At 35.4% G+C, this 21,916-nt stretch overlaps 1 protein-coding gene across 5 annotated transcripts in view; it reads right to left on the bottom strand.

Moving 5' to 3' along the window:
• The window catches only part of THSD7A (thrombospondin type 1 domain containing 7A), a 264,274-nt gene that overhangs the window by 214,330 nt on the left and 28,028 nt on the right, over positions 1-21,916 (bottom strand). For 4 of the 5 annotated variants that reach the window (XM_041418267.1, XM_041418270.1, XM_041418271.1 and 1 more), the window contains exon 2: positions 8,962-9,088. The exons of the other annotated variant lie outside the window; for it this stretch is intronic. The gene's annotated coding sequence lies outside the window, so the exon portion shown is untranslated. The remainder of the gene's footprint in view (positions 1-8,961; positions 9,089-21,916) is intronic. 5 annotated transcript variants of the gene reach the window in all.

Raw genomic sequence — 21,916 nt, 5'->3', positions numbered from 1 at the left:
AGAATGGGTATAATTTTCTCACAACTATTTCAGAAGTACATGCGTTTTTGATGGAAATGTGCAATATTGCACTGCCTGTGGTGTTCTGAATACATATCTTGAATAGGATTCATCAGTGTCCATTGTTGTTAACTACTTTTCAGCTATATTTCATTACAGTCAATAAAGACCTAGTCAATAAGATACAATTTTTCTTGCCTGGAAGTATATTTCTAAAAGCAGTCAGAAGAATCTTACCTTAAAATATCAAAATTGACTTTGAATATAGAAGGGCCATATTACAAACTCAGCTACAGACAACTAAATTAGATTACGCCCATATTATCTGGCTTCCAGATTTGTAGTATGCTCCTTCCTTCCGTAACAATAAAAAAAATCCTATTTATATGGTAATTACAGTTCTTCAGCACCTCCATTCATAAAGCACTCTATTCCCTGTTCCCATGCTTTTCATAAGCTTCCCTTCCAGCCAATCACTCTTTTGGACTGAGAAACATTTACAAAATTTGGACCAGAAACATGTAATAGTTTCCAGGTCATCTTGAAGCTTTCTTTCACTTCCAGGATGACATACAACTGTAGAGATCTGGCAAGGCAGAGACGAGAACAGCCTCTACAGCCTGCCAACAATAATCAAATGCAGAAAAACACGACTGCCACAGCCAAGCAAAAATGCTCTGAAGTCAGGCTGGCATGTAGGTTTGAGAGCTTAGGGTTGGGCTCTACGGGATAACATGTGTGTATTATCACCCAGCAAGGCAATTATTTTTTTTATTATTATATTAATTGAAGTTATTGTCATCATACCTAAAGTTCCCCCCTTTGATCATAACCAAAGTGCATAACGCAAGATATTTGTCAGGGATGGAACTTTCCTTACCACCAAGAGCTGGCCTATAGCTTTTATACAACACACCCCTCCCAAAAAAAAAACCATCAACTATTTCAAAAGGAAACTAAAATAATTATTACTTAAATAATTTAAAAATCAAACTTTTCAATGAAAGAAGAGATTTATGAAATTAAAATTATGCAGTTACAGAATCTCAGCTCAGCCTTGGAATTATCAAATCCCAACCAAGCTTAACGATGTCCACTACTACACAGAGGGACTCGTACTCCTCACACCACATCTCTGACTACCTGCAAAATATGTTGCCTCAGAGTTTCACATGTTCCTAGTATTTACTGGATCAGATTTTGCTTGGCTATTACCAAACGTACACTCCCCCAGGTATTTCCAGATCACTGCATGTGATCCATTCCACTTTTCAAAAACACATTTATTTTAATTGAGTACTTTTAGCCCCCAATATTTATTCCCCATCTGAAGGAATTTATGCCTTTTATACCAAGTAATACTAAAGATTGCTATCAATGAAATAAACAGGGGGTTTTGCAGTTTCCTCAAGCAATATTTATGTGATATTTTTCTACATCTTCTCCTGCTCTTCTGCAAGCTTTTAAACTATCAACATCAATCACTGAGAACACTTCCAGTATTGATTTCACAGATTAAAACATGTCTTTTAGTCTTTTTATTAAATGCTGACTTTTAGTCTTTCCTGCACTATTTCACAGCCAGAGACTGAACTAGTATTTGTCAAACTGGTTGCTCTTGAGGAGTTACTTTTTCTTCCAACTACCTAAGCCCTCTCTAGAGTCACTGTTTTCCTCAGTCAAGAATTCAGGAGCTCTCTGAAAATAAGGCCTGCATTTCTTGTTTCTAGAGGCATCATTTTGACTTTGTTAGACCAAATCATACTTTACCTGCATAAATCCATATTACCAGCCAGCACAGATTATTCTGCAACCCTAAAAAAGAAGTCCTAGTTATCAACCGCAAATTTCACAGGCACCAATTTTGAAATTAAAGTCAGTCTTATTATATAAAATTTCACTGTTTCCTGAAGCAAGTCTGTACAACATGAACAACATAATTCAACAGCGATCCCAGGTTTGGGGGTTTTTTTGCAGTGTGACCAATAACAGATTTTTCAATCCCTGGTAAGCCTCTCCCAGTGCTTGACAACCCTTTCCATGAAAAACATTTTTCCTAATATCCAATCTAATCTTCCCTTGGTTCAGTTTGAGGTCATACTATATATTTTGCCCAAACTTTTATTCAATTCATTTCAAATATGTTGTAGTTCTATATACATTAATTTTAATAGCAGAGCCAGTTTCTGCTTTGTTCTTTAAAATGTAGAAAATCTCCTTTTAGATGTACACTGAATTCTACATATTTATAACTTTATCACTATGGTTACTCTGTGAATAACACTTCATTTTTACACTTTGCTACTAAAGGAAACAATTCTAGTGAGTAATCCAAATACTATGTTTGGAAAGATTTGTGAAGTCCGGTGCACTGGAAGCTGTCTCAAAATATCAAACAGTAGTTTTAAAAAGACAAAGTCCAGTGTCAAAACCTGGTAGTCTTGAAAACAAAAGTCTTCAATTATCTAATCACAGATTTCTGAACATGTTAAACAGCTTTTATTTCCCCTGCTAAACTACACAATGCTCTGTGCCCTTGGAGTCTGTCCTCAGTTGCATTCAGTTACACAAAGATGTGCAGAGCAATGATGGACATAATCTGAAGACAAAGCATTTTTCCTGAAAACTGGTTTTCCATAATAGTCTTCCTAATAATGCAGCTGCTAGCCAGGATTTCAATACACTGTTTTTTTAACTATATTGGGAAGCTGGGTTAATAATGGGAAAAATGTCAAATTACTCTACTGAAGTAAAATGAACAAAAATAATTTAGTTTCTGCTGAATTAAGGAAGAGCCTTTTACTTTTTTTTACATCCAATTTCAGAAAAAAAAGAACTATTCCACAAGCAATCTTCAATGCCTTTGCAACCTCAGGAGACAATTCCACTGTTTAAAATATCATATGGTATTGCTTGAATATGTTTTACACTTAGCAAGTATCCATTACATAACTTTCCTCCACTGCCTTTAATTACCCCATTAAGCAAGTTGGTATTTGCAATTCCACTTACAGCTGCTGCACTAGAGCTGCAGGGCACAAGAACATAAAACCAAGAAGAAAAATTAATAAAACATTATCTTTTCCATTTAGCAAGTTCACTTTCTTTTTAAATGGAAACATTTGTATTAGTAGACTACTTCAGCACTGTAAGATAATAAATCACATAAACCTTGTATTATTCAAGCCAACTGAACTGCCAGATAGAAGAATCATCATTCACTAACAGCACAACTTGCCCTTAAGCTTTTCTCATTTTATGGTATTTCTGAGGAGTCACTTTGTATCTGAAATTTTTATTCAAAACATAAAAAGTGGTGCAAATAATCCAAGAGAAATCTTTCTTGTTCTAAACCTTTTATATAGAAAATAATTTAGAAATTCATTTTAATATGTTCCACATCTTTACTAATCTAGACACATTTCTGAGTAAACAAAGATGAAGGTTTCAATTAATTAATTAAAAAACCTGCAAGTCATCACACTCTTGAAACAGCTTCCAAGTTACAAGACAATTTATTTTTCAGCTAGCCTATGTAGTTTACAACACACTTATTAAATATTGCAGTAGTATTATATAATATTTTAATAATTATAAATAATTATTAATAACTATGTTACTTTTACATCCACATATTCGCTAAACATTATGTATATAATAAACACTAAGAAACAGAGCAATGAGAAGAATCAATTTATTTGTTAAGAGCCATTGATCCTGAAAAGCCAATTCCAGAGTGCTACTTTGCTACTTCCAGGCACATGGAAGCCCTTTTCCTCAGCAAATAGGGAATCATGCTTCTACCATGCATTAGAATACTGACAGCCTGGGTATGCAGATCAAGGAAGCAAAGCAGCAGATTTGATTTTGCCCATGCCCTTCATTTTTGAAGTCTTAATTTTGTAGCTGCTACAAAATATCCTATTCCTATAAAAGTATTATCCATGAGAATCTCACTAGAATACTTTATTGTATCTGGCAGGAATGATCCTATATTGGGCTTTCTGCTGTCCCCAGACTTTTCTCTTACTGAAAATTACTCCACCTGAGATAATTTTCAACCATCTCTATTTTACATTTTCGAGCAACACTAAAGCGCCTACTATTAATAAGCAGAAAAAAAAAACTATTCTAGAAACATGAGTAGCATGTTGCAGCATGGACTAACTGTCAATACCAGTTCTGGTGCCAAAATTCAAATGTTAACACAATGTGAGCATGCTTAATATCCTAGAAGTTTCCCTCTTACATAAAGCAGGACTGTATATAGGGAAAAAGTTCTTAAGGGCTGTAAGAGAACCATATGATTACATGTTACAGCAGCTCTATACCTGTAATAATGCCATTTTCTCTATGAGCTTTTTATGTCAACACAGGATAGGCCTAAGATACACTGGTTTAAGTGCTATAAACACTGGCCTAAGTAAAATCCTCCTAGTATACTATTTTTCATGAGCTGTTTAATTGCACTGCTCATGGAGAATTGTAAGGGCAAAGGAAATGTGATTCAGCTCAAGCAGGTATTTATGCAAACCCACATAAAAGTACAGAGCAAAGAATCAGAGGAGCTGGGTATCAGACATGTCACACCAATAAGAAAGAAACTAAATCATCATGCAACTTTCACAAGCCTTAATGTGACCCTCCACTTCAGTTAAAGACCTGACTTAGCAATATCAAGACTTTGGGCACAGCTGCCAATTACTCCCAGTTGGATGAGAAATATTTCTTCCTTTATTTCTGAAAAAAATGACATCTAATTCCCATGAAGCATCTCATGCCAGTGGTTAATTAGGGAACATTTTACAAGAAGAACTAAAAATTGTCAGCAACACAGCAGGCAAATATTGACATTTTTCACAAGCACAGCCATTCCATAGCTTCATTTCTCTTGCAGGCAGGCAGCTGCTGCCCAGACAAGCTGAGAACCTGTACACTTACTGCAAATCCCAGATTTCAGACACTTATTCAAACTGGCAAGAAACATTCCTCCTACATCACTTTCAAATATTTGACAGCCTGGCCATTCATTAAATGCATCTTGTAGCAATGTCCACGGATAACTATATAATTCTTCCTGCCAGCAACTGAAAAGTAATGTGATAGGAAGCTGGGAGGACTGTCAGGTCTCAGAGTACCTGACAGGCAGGGGGAAAGCAGGAATAAAAGCAGGGAGAATGTGGTGAAGGCACGGGGCTGATGTGAGAAGACCAAGAACATATTACACTGATTAATGGCTGGATAGCAGATATCCTTCTTTACTGAGCAGCTGGAGAACAGGGTTAGCTGCTGGTCAGGAGGTAATCAGATATTTGCTGTGAGACTTGATGCAGCCTATGGCCAAAAGTCATGTCACTCAGATCTGTGTAAATGCAACACCAACTGCCACAGGCTCCCAGAGAATAAATAAGAAAAACAGGGAAAAATACAAAAATAAAGAGAAAAAGAAAAAGGCAAAACCAAAATAAATCAACAGAATAACAAAACCCCTAGATGCCCTTTCTTCTCCTTTTCCATACATCCCACTAAATTTAAGGAAAATCCCACTTTCACTCAAAATTTGAGATCCTTGTGCCAGGTGTGGCAGATGTGATTCAGTAATTCCACCTTCCTGAAATGGAAGATGGGGCCACAACCACTGCAGTGGGTACAGACATACACATCCAATTATAGGAGCAGAGCAATTAGAGAGGATAAAAGACAGATTAGGTCCTCCCTCCAGAATACATACCCTGCCAGAGGAGCTGAGGCCAGGGAAAAAGTGGTAGGGGTTAATTACCAGCTGGAACCCAAATGCCTTCTTTTTCATGGTTCAAAATGTAAATCTGTTTAAGTGCCATAATTTTAGCCAAGCACTGGCACATTTTAACAGAAACATCCAGCTATTTCAGTTATTTTCCTACTTTTCTTGAGTGATCTGAAAAAAACATTTGTTTTCCTTTCATTTACACACCACGCACAAGATTAAAACAAATTAAAAAGAACCTCTCAATATCAAAGACCATATATTTAGCACAGCCATATTCAAACAGTTTCATAAATCTGCCACTGCTACACTCTGTTGAAGACATTGCGCTCTGCAGCACAAAGAAAAAAACTGAAAACTTCCATAACATAGGAAAACCATTGTTTTACTATCACTGTAACACATGCAATTCATTTTCAAACAAAAGGTCACCTTCAGCAAACACTGCATCTCTTAAGGGCTAAGACTCGAGTGTTTAGTCACATTGTTACGGCCTTAGTTCCAGCAGCCCAAAATGCCCTGTGCCCACCCCTGCATGGCTGCTGGGGGCTGTGAGGGACACCCAGGGTAGCTGGGTGCCCCCTGGACCTCTCTTGTGATGCTCTCTTTCTTGTGAGAGATCAGCTGAGGTCAGATGTATCAAGGAATGAGCCAGAAGTTTCTCTCATTAAGCAAAAAAATGTTCCCATTCGGAGATCTTCTTAAACACATATGTGCATTTGACAAATTATCGGATGATGTTTTCCAGCTCCATATGTCTATCAAGATGACATTTTTGCAAAGCTTTAGCTAAATCAGATCAGCCAGTTGGACTCAGAAAATAATCATTGCTTTTTTAAGACACACACACTGTTTGATTTTCTAACTTAACTGTCAATTCAAACTTACATCCAATATTTATTTAACACGTAGAAAATTTAATTAAAGCAAAATCAGATATTGGAAAACTTAGGAAGCAGTATCTTTTAATTATCACAACAACGGTTTTATATAAAACCCAAACAAAATGTTCCTGTGTTGATTCAGCTGGTAAAGTTTTGACTTTATGCTTCATATGCTGTTGCCTTGCCAGGGACTGCGTAAAAGAGCAACACTACTTAATCAACATAGTTCTTTTCACACATTTATCACCATGCCTCCTCTATTAGGAAGTTGAGCTGGTTGCATGAACTAATCAAAATGCCTTTAAACATCCATTAATACTGTTCAGTTAAATATCTATTGGGTTTAGAACCAATGTGAAGCTCATTTAATACTCTCCATGTTCTACTGGCATAAATCTTTTAAATTACTTCTTTTTTTTTTTAAACTAAAAGGGCAAAGTAAATGGTTCCTCTTATTACAAAAGATTTCAGAGACAAGAGAGAGAAACAGCCAACACTCATTGCTGAAACTATTAATGATTTTCATTAATGACCAAGGAAATACTATTTGAACCAGAATAAATAATGAAGAGTTCAGTGCTTTAAAATATAAACACTTAATAGAAAACATGTTTTTCTTTTACAAAAATCCAAACTTTTAAGTTCAAATTAAGAATATACACATTCCATCATAATATTAACTTGAAAGCAGCATTTTAAAAAAAGTGAAATGGAAACAAGGAGATGTAACTTTTAATCCTTTCCCAGTCCATGGCTGAATATAGAATTCCCAAACAGATGGTAAAGAATATGCAATACAGTGAAGGTCCTCTGGGTTTGATATTCACCTGTCTCTTTTCAGCAGCACCAAATTCTCATAACCTCAATATCTACCTGAATCAGTAAAATGACATCACTCTACTGTTACTATTATTTTGTTTGACCTTGATATCATGAACACCAATGTAATTATGATAATGAACCAACTATTTTCTACAATATAAAAACCAAAAAGACTAGTACTCCCTCCCTTTCTCATGACAATACCTGAACATTCTGGCTTTATTTCATCTTCAATTTCTAACAGGCAATCACTAGCATTTTGTTTAGTTTTTATTTCTTATTTCTAACAAGAAAAAAAGCCCAAAACAAAGCAAAACCAACCAGGGAAGTTTTAGAATATTCATAACAGCACGTTAGATGTACGATTTATGTAGGATAATAAACAACTATTTTAATGTTTGCACTATTTTACTGGTTTTGCTGTCATAAATTTTGAATGACAGCACATCTGTCTGTTAGGACAACTAACTGTCAATAATGCATCAGCTACACCATACACTATGCATATTTTATGTAGTTAATATAAAAAGATTGTTGATGAGTTTTGAGAGGATTTAAGCTTTTTTAGTACTTTTAAACAATCAAGCCATATCTGCCTACCACAGGATTTTTGCCCCACAATTTCCCCATGTTTCATAGAATTTTGTCCAAAATTTGTTGAACAAAACCCAATAATTTGGAAAAAATACAGTGGCTTGCAGATTATGAAAGTAATGTGTCCACTTTACCGTGAGGTCAGATCTGTCACAGCGGAAAAGCAAATAAATTAGAAGCCACTATGTAAAAGTGACTTAAATAGGTTTGGACAGACTGAAATATAATTAGCACAAAACTGTTATCCTAGTCAGCCTATTGACTGTTAAAATAGTGACTCCTCAAAAAAAGTCCTGGCTTTGTTTGTAAAGGTCATGAATTGACTAAAAATCAGGCTATTTCAGAGGAAAGATTCTTTCATATCCTGGTCAGAAATGAATCTTTGCAACTTTAATCACTATGGGATTTTGGTCAAATTATACAGACAAATAAGTTGCAGATGAAAAGAACAACATGATTTTGTTACCTACAGTCACATTTTATATCAAACATATGTTACCCAAAGATAGGTTCATTTATGAAGAATTGTACAATTTCACAATCAATTTTTGACTTGTGAGACAACCTAAGTGCACAATAGCAAGTTAGCTATTATTTCCTAGAGACCTTCCTAGCTTTCTTTACTCAGACATATTTATGACTGGAACAAAAATATAAACATTAAACTCTCTGCATTTTATTTAGATAAACTGCAGATCTCTGTTATCCACATAAGAATCATGTCCATTTTAGCAGTCTACTTATGGAACTGCTTCATGCAGATCGCAGCTCTATCTGTAAATTACATCTTAGTTAGGCAAAGATAATTGCTATTGATTCGAGATATTTGAAATTTTCTGTAAGAAGAATCAAAGGGGTTTCAGGAAAGAAACAAGCTCCACGTGGAAAGCAGTGAGTAGCACAAATTAAACGCACCTTTCTGCCACACCAAACATGAATTCTCCACTGCCAGCCAGGGACTTCACAACCATCATGATTCCAGAGCATGTTAAATCAATACCATAAGGATGGAAAACGTCCATATAATGAATTCAGAAGCAACCTATAAATAAGCAGACAAAAGAAGGCAAAAATTGAACAAATTACCCATATGAGTTCCCCTGAGGATTCACTAAAGGAGAGGCAGTGATGATGTAAACCATGTGAAGGTGATGGTCAATTCAGCATCAGTATCTCTGTATAGCTAAGAACATCTGAAGATATTTGAAGCATATAATAGCATTAATAGCTCTCTACATTTCAAAGTTTACTGTGTCCCACATGGCCCTGGATAATTTTGGATTTCCCTAAGTAGCCCAATGTTTACCTCTCAGTTGCATAATCATGTCCAGGACATTCCACACATTTTTTGTTTCTGTGAAAACCTGCTGCTAGGCATCTGTTTGGGACATTTTCTACTCCCATTTTTTTCCTATTATGCTATCTGAGCACATAACTTACATCCATCTCAAAGTTCTAATTTATAAGGGCATTCCTCTGAATCATGGCTTAGGCTTGCCCATTCCTTTCCAAGTCTACTGAAAAACATTATTATTTTCAATCTGAATCTATTTTTAGAAAATAAAAAATATACACCCTCTTTTGCCTGTCAGAGCTTAGAGCCCCAAACAATGTAGATTAAATTTTTACAGAGGCTTACTAAAATCAAAAAAAGTCCAACCTTCTGACAAATTAATTCATCCAGCAACGAAGCAATAAAAATGTAATCCAGTAAACTAAGTGCAGAACATTGGCACCAACAGGCAGAATGATTCTGTATTTATGCAATCACAGTTCCAAATTTCCTTAAATATGAGAAATATGCCAGCTAAACAGAAAAAACAGCAACTGTTAGCCATTCTCTTCTGTTCCGTTTGCTCTATGTCCCAGTTACATTTTTTTCGGAGTTCAGTGAAATCCTCAGCCCTACAACTAACATCCTATTCTATCTTATGGACACAGAAAAATAGAACAAGTTGAATACAAGACCACAATCAGGACTTTTCCCCTAGCTGCACATATTTGCCTACATTGAGAAAATTCTATGATTACACCTATCCTCATTTGAAAGCTTCCAACTCTATTTTAGCTTGCCCTCTTAAGAAACAATAAAGATAAATCAGGATCGGGAAATGTATATGTAGTCAAAACTTTAGGCAAAGAATTTTTAACACAAGGCAGATCATATCATACAAAGTGCTTCTCTTCACATTTAAGCTGCAATATTATGGTTGTATATTGATTACTGTAAAAGAACAGCAGCAAAAGGAGACAATTTTGTCTTTTGCACCACCATAATTGTGAATAAGAACACATTACTGAAATTCACATTCCAAAAATTGTTTCCTTTTTCTTCATGAGGAAATTTTAAAATAAGGAGCTGTCTGATAGTATCCAAAAGCAGTGCTGGTCTGTATATCAGTATGCCACCTCATAGCTGAGGACTTGAAGCAAGAAGCCCATTAGAAAACAGAATGAAATATCCTTTGTGGTTTATTTTACATCAGTGGCAGTATGACTACGATACATTCATTCAGCAGCAAATCTCTGTCAGTAATCAAAGTGAAAATTCATCTCACTGGGCTTTTAATCTTCTTTGAATTAACACAATGTACTGGTTTGGGCTGGGATAGAGCTAATTTTCTTCACAGTAGTTCACATGGGACTGTGTTTTGGATTTTTGCTGAAAACAGTGTTGATAACACGTGACAGGTTCAGTTATTGCTGAGCAGTGCTTACACAGAGTCAAGGCCTTTTCTCCTGCTCATACAGCAGCAAGAAGCACAAGAAACTGGGAGGGGACACAGCTGGGACAGATGACCCCAACTGAACAGAAGGATATTCCATACCATGTTGTACCATGCTCAGCCATGTATATAAAACTGGAGAAAGAAGGATGAAGGGACTTTTGGAGGGATGGCATTTTTCTTCCCAAGGACAGGTTAAACATGATGGAGCCCTGCTCTCCTGGACATGGCTGAACACCTGTCTACCAGGGGAAGGAGTGAATGCATTCCTTGTTTTGCTTCTGCACAATGCTTTTGCTTTACCTATTTTACCATCTTCTTTATTTTCAATCCATGAGTTTTCTCATTTTTACCCTTCTGATTCCCTCTCCCATCCCACTGGAGAAGGAGTGAGCAGTTCACCAGGTTTAAACCTTAACACACAGTTACTCTGTTTACAGGAATTTTAGACCAAGCTCAGTTGGAGCAATAAGGAAGTCTAACTGAGATGAGTCAGTTTGGGATATATCTCATCCATATATTAGTGTTTATTTTCCATCCAGAAAAATGGCAGCCATGTAAAGTAAACACTCCAAGAGTTCCACATAAGCAGCATGAGACAGCCAGTTACACACAAGCTGCAATTTGAGTAAAGCAAGAGCAGAATGGTCAAAAGAAACAAATTTCTTTTTGGTTGAACCTCTGAACTATTCAAAATGAAGCCAAATTTGACCAAATTGGATAAATCAAGTTTATCACAAGGTTAATATTTCACATCCAGCTTTTGGCTTCAAGCAAATTTTTATAGCCTGAAGAATGGAATTATAATGCTGACAAGCCCATACCACACAAACGAGTTTCTGCTAGAGGGAGTTTCTCTGTTCTTGAGATTTCAAAATAAATGAATCTACACTTGAGAAATAAGATACAACCCCTATTCAGTAACTGTAACTCTTTATGGGTTTTTTTCTATTTGATACATGGGAAATAATTGTCAACAAGAGAAAGTTCAGATTCTTTTCCCTTCCTAAGTTCAAAGTTGAAATTCTTCAGAGTTCATCCATAAGGCCAATTAGGTCTATTAAATCTCAGACGACAGCAGTACTTAAAAATGAGACCTATAATTTGCAAAAGCAGAAGGACACATGTTCCTGTGGCTCAATTCCAACCCTTGTGACTTCAATACTGCTCCAATGATTTAATGCAACGAACAGTTGATGTAGATTCTTCCTCCTTCTGCCACATCATTGAGTTTTAACTTAAAAAAAAAAAAATAGTTCTGATCCTTCTATTAATGAAAAGTAGTGCCACTAACAGCATTCAGAAGAAATGCATAACCAGTGAAGGGCTGTCATTTATGATAAAAATCTGCAACAGATTGCACAATGAAAAGCCATGACACCAATACAGCTTCCAAAACTTATAAATATGAATCCTGTTGACTTACAAACATATATCTGACTATAAAAATTAGAATGCCAGAACATCCCAGTTTACTATTCTAAAACACTGAAGTTTATCAGTTAATATGAATGTTTTAGACTTTAAACAAATTTTTGATTACTGTGATAATTATAATTACTAAAATATATAAACTCAGGAAACAGGGACCTTCCACAAACCTTTTTTAAGCAGCCTTGATTTGATGACCTTCTGTTCACAAGAGGATACACTCCTTTGCAAAAGGTATAGCTTTTCATAAGTTGTAGTTTTGTTTTAGTTGTGCTTGCTAACCTTGTAATCAGTTTATAGGAAAATACCTGTAAACTACAAAGTAATTCCTTACAGTATTTTGCTGACATCTGATAGACTGTGAAACTATTTTCAACACTATTTTTACTCATTCTACTTTGCTTTTTCTTTTTTTCAATCATTTGATAAACCTCATTTTCAATCAGAACATAGTCTTTCAATGTTTGTTTGATTAATGTCCGCTGATTTTCAAAATAAATGGTCACTGCTGGGTAGTATTTTTCCATACAGTTTTTTTCCACCAATGTACACTGCAGTTATATTTATTTCCAAAATACCTTGTCCCATAACTGTCACATCAGCAATATTATCAATGGCATTAATAATATTGCATTCTGTATTGCATTCTGTAACTGTTATGTAGATCCACTAAATAGTCCTAGATTATATCTAGTGTTTTCACTTTCCAAAGAGTTGAGCTGTATGAATACATACAGCTCATGCAATTAATTTTCACTAACCCCCCTTGAATGAAATCTTAATTCTGAGATAAAATATGTCCAGAGCATGCCCACACACACACGGAGCATTTTCAACAGCTCCATTTCTCCTTTTCCTCTTTTTGGTGTAACAGAGTTATCTTTTTCATTACACTTGGGAATACTCTGTGAGAAGTTTCCAAGCCTTTGGGAACCTCATCTCTCAGCTATATAGTATAGACCTGACCAGCTCACTAGAAGAATCATTTATGTAATTAAACCCAAGCTGAAGTATGAAGACAGCTCTTCATCTCTTAATTCTGCATATGTTAATCTGTCTTGAAATTGTCTCTCAGACGTGTAAGGAGTCCAAATTCACTTTGGCTCTTTTCCTTTTGTGTCTTTTCTGACATTTATTACGTGTATATACTATCTGTATCCAATATTCCTATCTGCAAATGTACTTTACATTGTAACACACACACATATATCAGAACAGAATAATAATAAGCTCAGAAATAGCAATTTTACAGCAAGGCTTACATTAAATAAATAAATTTAAATCACAGAATCCCCACCACAGCTATAAACACTTTGACACTGGAAGGTTTTCTTTAGATTTATTAACACTGTCTGTGTCTCCAAGCAGGCCTAATAGGGACATTACTGGTTGCTATACCTAAGCATCTTTAAATGACATCAAAATGAAAAATAATACAAATTTTTTTTAATCCATTATAAAATACTCTATTTTTTAGAGAGATGAGTTCATCTGAATAGAGAGAGATAACAGCATGGCAGATGGATGAAGGTGCTAGATGAAAGAGTAAAAAGGTAATATAAAGTCAATGGTATGTCACAAGTATTTCAAGGTCCTGATGCAACCACTGGAAGTAAACTCAAGGGAAGAAATTAAGTTTTATCCATGTTTTGTGTTCTTCATAAAAGGAGGGGATGGGGATTTTTATTTCTAGCCTTCATTAGTGGTATTATTTTATTTCTACCACTATGCAGAGAATTTAATTGCTGTCACTTACAGCACACTGTGCCCTTTGCCTCGTTTAAGGAAAATGAGCAAAATATTCCCCCATATGAAAGGGAGATCTCCCATCTTTTTTATTATTTCAAGGCATTTATAGCAGGCAGAGATGCAAACAGTGAGTCACACCAGTATGAAAATCTACAAACACCACCATACCAGTTACTTTAAGGGTCACCATACATAAAGGAAGAGGGCAATCATCCAACTCCTGCTTCAGTGTTTACACAGAGCATTTTATTGCAACTCTCCTTTTCCTCTTCCTTTCCTGAACTGAACCAGAAAAATGCTATGAAATACTTAATTCTTGTACCTTTTCATTTCCTCACATCATTACAATTCCAGATCACTATCTCATCTACTTTGTATCTGGTTTTGATGCCACTGAATGCCTGGCTTCAGGAAATAGCAATACAATTCCCATGGGATTTTACCTAATGGTTCTTTTACATTATGCTTCAGGGATTGACACAAACAGAAAAATCTTTGCCCTCTGAAAAATACACTCAACAGCAGGGTCATTTTAATGTAATTTGGAATTCACTAAGGACTTTGATAATAATTTATATTTGCCAAATATATGTTAATTAATTCTAATTACATTAAAATAATCTCCCGTTTTGGTGCTATCATAGTGCAAACAGAAATTACTAGAAGGCAATTAATTCTTAGTAGACTTTATTTCATAACACCTAAAAGAGGCTCTTACTTGATCAAATTTAACAATACTATTCCTCAAAAAGAAAAGACCAAAAGAAACTCTTCAATAGACCACAAAAATCAATCACTTGATCAACGATTAAAAAAAATAATCAATCATTTAAAAAAATAATTTGTTTTAAAACATAAAAAGTCATGTTCTCAATAGTTTCTAAACTTTTTTTAATGGTACCCTATCTACTAATAACCACATCCTAATTTGCTTTAGGATATGGTTATTAGTAGATAGGGTACCAATATTCAATTTATATTTGGATTTTATTTCCATCTACATTCAAGGGATTCAATAGATCACTAACTAACATTATATACAATTACTTTTATGTTACTTGCTTTAACTCACAAGACAATGAAGGGTTAAATGTTGACATGTGGCTATACTTAGCATTAATGATGCAGGAGTTCCCACATACAAAATATGGTTTAATGAAGTCACTGATAACAGCAGTGTTATCAGACCAAGTGCAATCTCTGTTATTATGCAGCCATTGGGAGACTACTGCAAATTTATAACCTTAAAGGGTGTTTAAAAGTAAATAACATATTACAGTTGTGTCACAGAAGTCCCAAACTTTGTTGTTCACAATTTGTGATAGCACTTTAAACACAAAATAGTGTCTACAAATCATCTTTAATTGAGCAACACCCTTACAAGTGCTTACTGTAACAAGCCCTTCATATCATTCAGAATAAAAATTCACAACATTTCATTGTCATTTTTTTTAACTTACTTGACTGACATCTGTGTGTAGATGGCTTAATGGTTTACTTGAGTACTGAACTGGAAGTATAAAACCTGTGTAAACCTAGAAAACATATGCTCATCAAGTGCTAAAATAAATATTCCCATTCACACTGTTCTGTGAACTGAGATTAGAGTTTTTGTACATGGCACACAGGGATTTAACTGCAGAATTCACTGAGGTGAGCGGGAGGAATACAGCTAAACTTTACTGCCACAGAAAGATTTATCTTTAGAATACGTCTAATAAAATTTATGTATGAGCTGCAGTACCTGAATACTTTAAAGAGTCATAGGAGAAAAAAGTGGTTGTAAAGCTGCCACGTAAAGCTGAAGGAAAAGAAGCTTTATATTGTCTTGGTCCAGCAATTGTGGTAAAATATAATACACCTCTTGTAAGTATCTAATTACTCATGTCCTGACTTTTATTTCATTTATTTTGACAATCTAAACTGTCTCTAAAGTGCCTATCTGCATTTGCATTTTAATGAATTATAATTGATATTTATTCAGCACATTATATTTGCATCTCAGAGGTTCATTTACAGATTAATATTCTTATTACCTAAAACAAACTACGCATAGATATTCTGGTTTGGGAATTACTAGCAAGCAAGACACTGTGGGTAGCATTATAATTTGGTCAACCTGTTAGCCTCAGCTTTAGCTTTTGCATTGTATTAGGTGCCAGTGGTGGCTGGGAATGCCTGGACTCCTGCAAGTTGCACTGCAGGTCCAGGGAGACAAAGAATTAGACTTCTCACCGAGTTCCCTAAAGGTTTTCAATTTATGCCATTCCTGATAAAAAAAGTGCTGTAAATCACCCAGAAGAAATGCATAGTACTCACTGCTTTCTACAATCACACTGATAGTAAAGAAAAAATTGGTACATTGTGATAAAAAACCCCAAAATAACAAAAAAACCACAGATACCCAGGCTTGTATAAGTTTATGAACCTGACTGATATATAGTCTGCCTTAACCATGCAAATCCAAATAAGAGCAACTAAAAGGTCCAGAATTGATTGCAGAGAGTGCATTCTACCTACATTAATTTGGTTCCTGATCTGACAGTCACAACTCAGTAGTCACTACAATGATTTCCTTACTTTGACAAAAAAAAAAAAAAAAAAAAAAAAAAACCAAAACACCAAACTTTACTGCTGTAGTAAATTTGATTACATATTTTACAGCTTTGGATATTCACAACATAAAGAAGCAAACCCAAAGCACAAAAGTGACATTTGGATTTCATATCCATGACTGGTTCTCTGGCAGATCAGGTTTAAATGTCAAGCTTCTGTGAAAAGATTCACCCCCCAGCATTAATCTTTCTCACCCATACATTCTTATCAGGACATTTATATTCCAGCATCTTAGAAAGTACTTGGTATTCTTTGCTTTATATCTCCCTATTTCCTGGGATAATGCTGAACCTAATCGAAACCAAGCACTCATGCAATGGGCTCCCCTAAATTTTAGAACTGTCAAGTGAAGGCTGCACTCTCTGAACACTCCTGTCATCAGATGAACCTTTTATCATACGAAAAAAAAACTATTCAAAAATAGATATAAGGTAGATATCTAAGACAGCCTCCTAGGCAATGCAGCTTATGAACAAGGCCAGTCACCCTGGAAGCAGACATCTAGAATAAATGAAAGACACCTTGAAGTGAATCTTTTGTCTCCTCCAGCTCTAAGTGGTGCTTATGCTAACTCAGTGATGCACACCAACACTGCAGGCAACAAAAACAGATCCCTCCTTAGGAAAGAGACTGAGATGCATTATCAGTTCTGAAAGAATTAGCAACATTTACATAGAGACTCTGCAAAGGCATCCTGACTTAAGAAGGTTACAGGTATGGGACTGCACTTTAAACCTAAATCCAATAACATAATCTAATCAAGAAGGACATTAAAAATATTTTTAAGAAACTTGTAACTGTAGAAGGTGAGGAAGAATATTACCATATGATGTTCAGCAATATAACCTCTGTAAATAAGAATAATCCAAAAAGAAAGCTGCAATCAAACCATGCTATGCTTGGTTAGACAAAATAAACATTCTCACAGCATCTTCTAGCTGTTTTCTTTATATATGGAAACAAAGAAAGCATGGCTCTCAGAAAATTTCGGCTCACACTGACCAAACTCAAAAGCTAATGTCTACTGCAGATAAGGAGATCAATTACTGTTCAGTTAATGCTAAAAGAACTAGAAGTCCTAGTACTTTTATCACATATATAGGTTTGCAAACAAGCATTCTTGTACCCAAACATCTCTCCTAGTGATGGTCCCACACACCATTCCATCAGACCAAGCAAGACCCCAGGGAGGATCCCCAGTGCTCACCAATAAAGAGATGGTGTGGAGCTTCCACCTACAGATGCCTGCCTGAAATCCACTCTACTGCAGCAAAGGCAAACAAGACTGATTGTGCTGAGTCTAACTTGGTAAGCACAAACCTACAGAATTTTGGCAAGAAGCAAAATACAAGGAAGAGAACCTGTATCAGTCCTTGTTTCACTTGCTTGAGGTTTCTTTTTTGTCTTCAAGCTGATGCATTTGGCTGAAACCTTAACTCTTAACTGTTACAGTTCTTGCTCCTTTCTAAACTACAAAGAGATTGAAAACTGTCTTAGCAACATCTGGCTTACCTAAAAATCTTTTTTTTTTTTTTTTTTTGTAATGTGTAAACATTACTGTCTTAGCAACATCTGGCTTACCTAAAAATCTTTTTTTTTTTTTTTCTTAATGTAAGCAGCTAAGGGAAAGAACGACTTCCATTCCAGTGCAGCATTCTTTTCAAAATCCAGGCTATTAACATCATTAAGGTCTTTCCCACCTAATTATTTTAAATAAGGGAGAAAATAAGCAAAGACTAGCCCACCATGTTTCAAGTATTTCAAATCACATGGCTGATAATGACAGAGAGGAAAGAAATATGATCAGACTACAGAGCAGATTACAGAAAGCATACAATATTGCATAGCATGAGATGGCCTCTGGGCTGCAATCACTTAGGAAACCTCAGTAAAATTATTACAGTGATACAATGTAGAGTTTCTGGTTCAAAAAGTAAGAGTATTAATGCTGAGTGAAGTCCTTGCCCCATTTGATCTTAATAAAGGATTAAGGCAGAGAGATACATGGCTCCCTACAGGCAGATCCCTACGGCTTCACACAGTGGTTCTGGGAAACCAATGTCATCGCTGTTTCAGGACAAGCCCGCAGCAACTTTTTTTATATGCTAACTCTGCTAAAATAAAAATGAAAGAATTTAAGATAAAGATCATGATGTGTGGAGACTTGAAGACAAATGGGACTTGAGATTAGTAAAGATAAGTCAAATATATCCTTGTAAGCTGACAAAAATGTCCTTTATCTAGCTAAACTTGATAACAATGAATACAAATTAATCTGAACATTCAAATACAAAGGAAAATTAAGCCTAAAACCAGTGATTAATAAAAAAAGTTTAAATCCTTTTTTTAAGATGAGGTTACTGGCAAAGACTGATTTCAGATATGCAAGATCATTATATGGTTATTCTTTTCTACAGAAGTGGTACACAATACTTATCTTCAGAGTAAGCATTTTAAAACATCAAAATTGAAATAAAGTAAATTTGCCAGGAAAGGGAATAACAAAAGCCTAAAAAATATGTGATAGAAGGTATAAATAGAGATGAAGATAGAAAGAAAAATGGTCATACCTCAGTGGGCAGGGAAATGCCAAGGTGATTTAAGGTCATTAAGTCTAGTTAAACATCCTTTCCAGGCAAATTACACATTAAGAAGTTAAAAAAAAAATCTGCAAAAGACCAAGGGCTATAACTGGAAATGGTAAAGATACACAAGTTATACAAAGACATTTAAGCCACACAGGAATGACCAAGAGCTCTAAATGCCCAGAAATCTGTCAGGAGCTGGAGGAACTCTTTGGTCTGCAGAGGCAGACTAGGGATGTAGCACTGAAAAGAAAAAAAGAATTAACCAATTCTAAGAGAGAGAAATTTATGATCTGTTAAGTATTCTCATGAGCAGTTCCAATTAAATGCATTTGTGTCTAAAATATCAAGTACTGAAATCCATTCTAGATCAGTGCTGGGCAGAGAAGTTCTCCTCATATACATCAAATTCCCAAGTTTTCTTGAAGGAAAGAAAATGCAGACACATTACTTTGAAATTACAGACACTGCAGAATATTTCATGCTTTTAACTGATGGATGCATATTTTAAAAAGAGAAGCAATTCCCTCTTCCTTTTCCCCAACTTATCTCCCTCCCATGCACAAAATAAATAGAAACCCCCAAAGCCTTAACTATGCATAAATAATTTCTAAAAAAAAGCCCAACTTTTAAGCAAGTGGTCAAAGCCATATACATTGCTTTATTACAAACTGCTTGTGTTTTCCCATATTCTTCCATCCTTTTTTCTATTACATGCTGTGATTATTTTTCATTTGAAGGTCTGCATATTGTTATGTCTTGTTTATTGACTATTTATTTAATGATTATTGCTGAAAAAAAAATCTATTGGCATTGAAGAACTTTAAAGGAATCTCCATTTAAGCATTCTTTGTTTGTGCTTTTTTGTGCTGGAAACATATTACCTTTTTTAAAAGCACAACTGCACTTAATCCTAAAAAACACTGGAGAGAGTAGCAGAGATGACTACAATGAAGCATTTTAAACAGTTTGAAGTCTCTCATTCAGCCAGACTCCAGGGAAACAGCATACAAAATAAATGAGCTATTTCTTCAATTAAAAAAATAAAATTGAATTTTAAAACTGCTAAGAAAAAAATCAACCTACAATCCCACTGATAGACAAGCATTTGAATCTAAGATTTTTTTAAATTCTATCAAATTACACATTATTCTCCCCTTTTTTGATGTATACTTCAGTATCTAAGTGAATGTAAATCCAAATGCTAGCTGAGCTTGCAGAAGTCCCATTTCTTAAAAATCATGAAACTTCATATAGTGTTATATTCCATTATGCAAAAGTAAATGAAATATGAAACCCTTTTTGAATGTTTGGCTCAGCACAAGACCACAAGAATTTGATGCACATCTGGAAGCTGATTAGTGTGGGACATGCAAAATAAAACAATGACAAAAAATTGTGGGTCAAAGATCATTTGGTTCTATTCTTCTATTAAAAGAAAAAAAAATTGTTGAAGTTAGTAGAAATTGTGACAGAACCATATAATCTGTGCAAATGCTCAGGCCAAGTAATAACAGCAGTGCAAGTTTTCACTGACAAAAGCAAAATTATGTACAAAGACATGGCAAAGACATTTCATTTTTTAAGGTCTAAAATGGCCTTTCCTCATTTCTGGAGCTGAATGAAGCTAGAAAAAGTGTAGATAATGACAAAATCCTGCTTTATGTTCCTGTAATAGACTACTACTGAGAAAAAGAAAAACCAGAACAACTCTTCAGTAGAATTAGATTGTGTGTTATCCAGGGTTCATAAGAAAAGTCCTTCTGAAGCATGACTGGGACACACCCACCACAGAGAACAACAAGTCCTACACCGGACACATTCCTCTCATTGCAGCATTCCTAGAGACAAACAGTCATTTCTGCCTCACTGAAGAGAAACCTAGCAAACACTTTGGCATGTTCTGGACAGGCTGGAAATACTGAGCACATGAACTTCTTTGTAAAAGCAGAAGGACCTGGAATTCCAAACTATTTCTCCATCTAATGTGGTAAAATGTCAGGAATTTCAGACAAAAATTTAATTACAGATGCAGAGGGACTAATGCTGGTAAATATGGATCTGTACACACAGGAAAAAACTGAACGTTTCACTCATATATAATTTTTACATTTGCTTTGCTTATTTAAATAGGCCAAGTGTTCAACCTCTATCTGGAAATGAGAATCCCACAACTCTACACAAGACTGGCCAGTGTCTTCTAAAAGGTATCTCATTCTCAGGGCCCTGTTTTTACCCTCTTTGAACATCTTTGCTCTCAATTTTATTTGAAATCAAAAGTGTTTTGTTTGCCCACTTTCTAGGGAAGGTTACACCATTCCAAGGGGCCACCTTGTGCTCCCAGTGCTATCAGGCAGACAGCATTCAGCTGCAGATCAGAAGGAATGCACACTTCCAGACCCTCTGGAGTATGGCAGATATATCAGTAGGAAGGTATAATTTACACTTTCAGTGCAGCCCTAACTCACAGCTCATGTTTGAATAGAATACACTGCTTCAGCTGGAAGGGATCTGCAATGATAATCTGGTCCAGCTGCCTGACCACTTCAGGGCTGATCAAGTAAAATATGGTTTTTAGGGCATTGTTCAAATGCCTCATACTGTCGTGTGTCATGTTATCACCAATCTCTCTACAAAGCATGTTCCAGTGTTTGACCATGGTCTCAGCAAAGAACTGCTTGATTAAATGCAAGAGTTAAAAAAAAAAAAAAGATAAATTAATTATGTACAACACCTCTAGATATAATGAAAATATTCAGCTAA

This window comes from Onychostruthus taczanowskii, unplaced genomic scaffold, assembly GCF_017590055.1.
Source record: "Onychostruthus taczanowskii isolate IOZ18803 unplaced genomic scaffold, ASM1759005v1 scaffold59, whole genome shotgun sequence".
Taxonomy (NCBI): Eukaryota; Metazoa; Chordata; class Aves; order Passeriformes; family Passeridae; genus Onychostruthus; species Onychostruthus taczanowskii.
The sequence above is the reverse complement of the archived record's forward strand: the minus strand, read 5'-3'. Positions and strand labels throughout refer to the sequence as shown.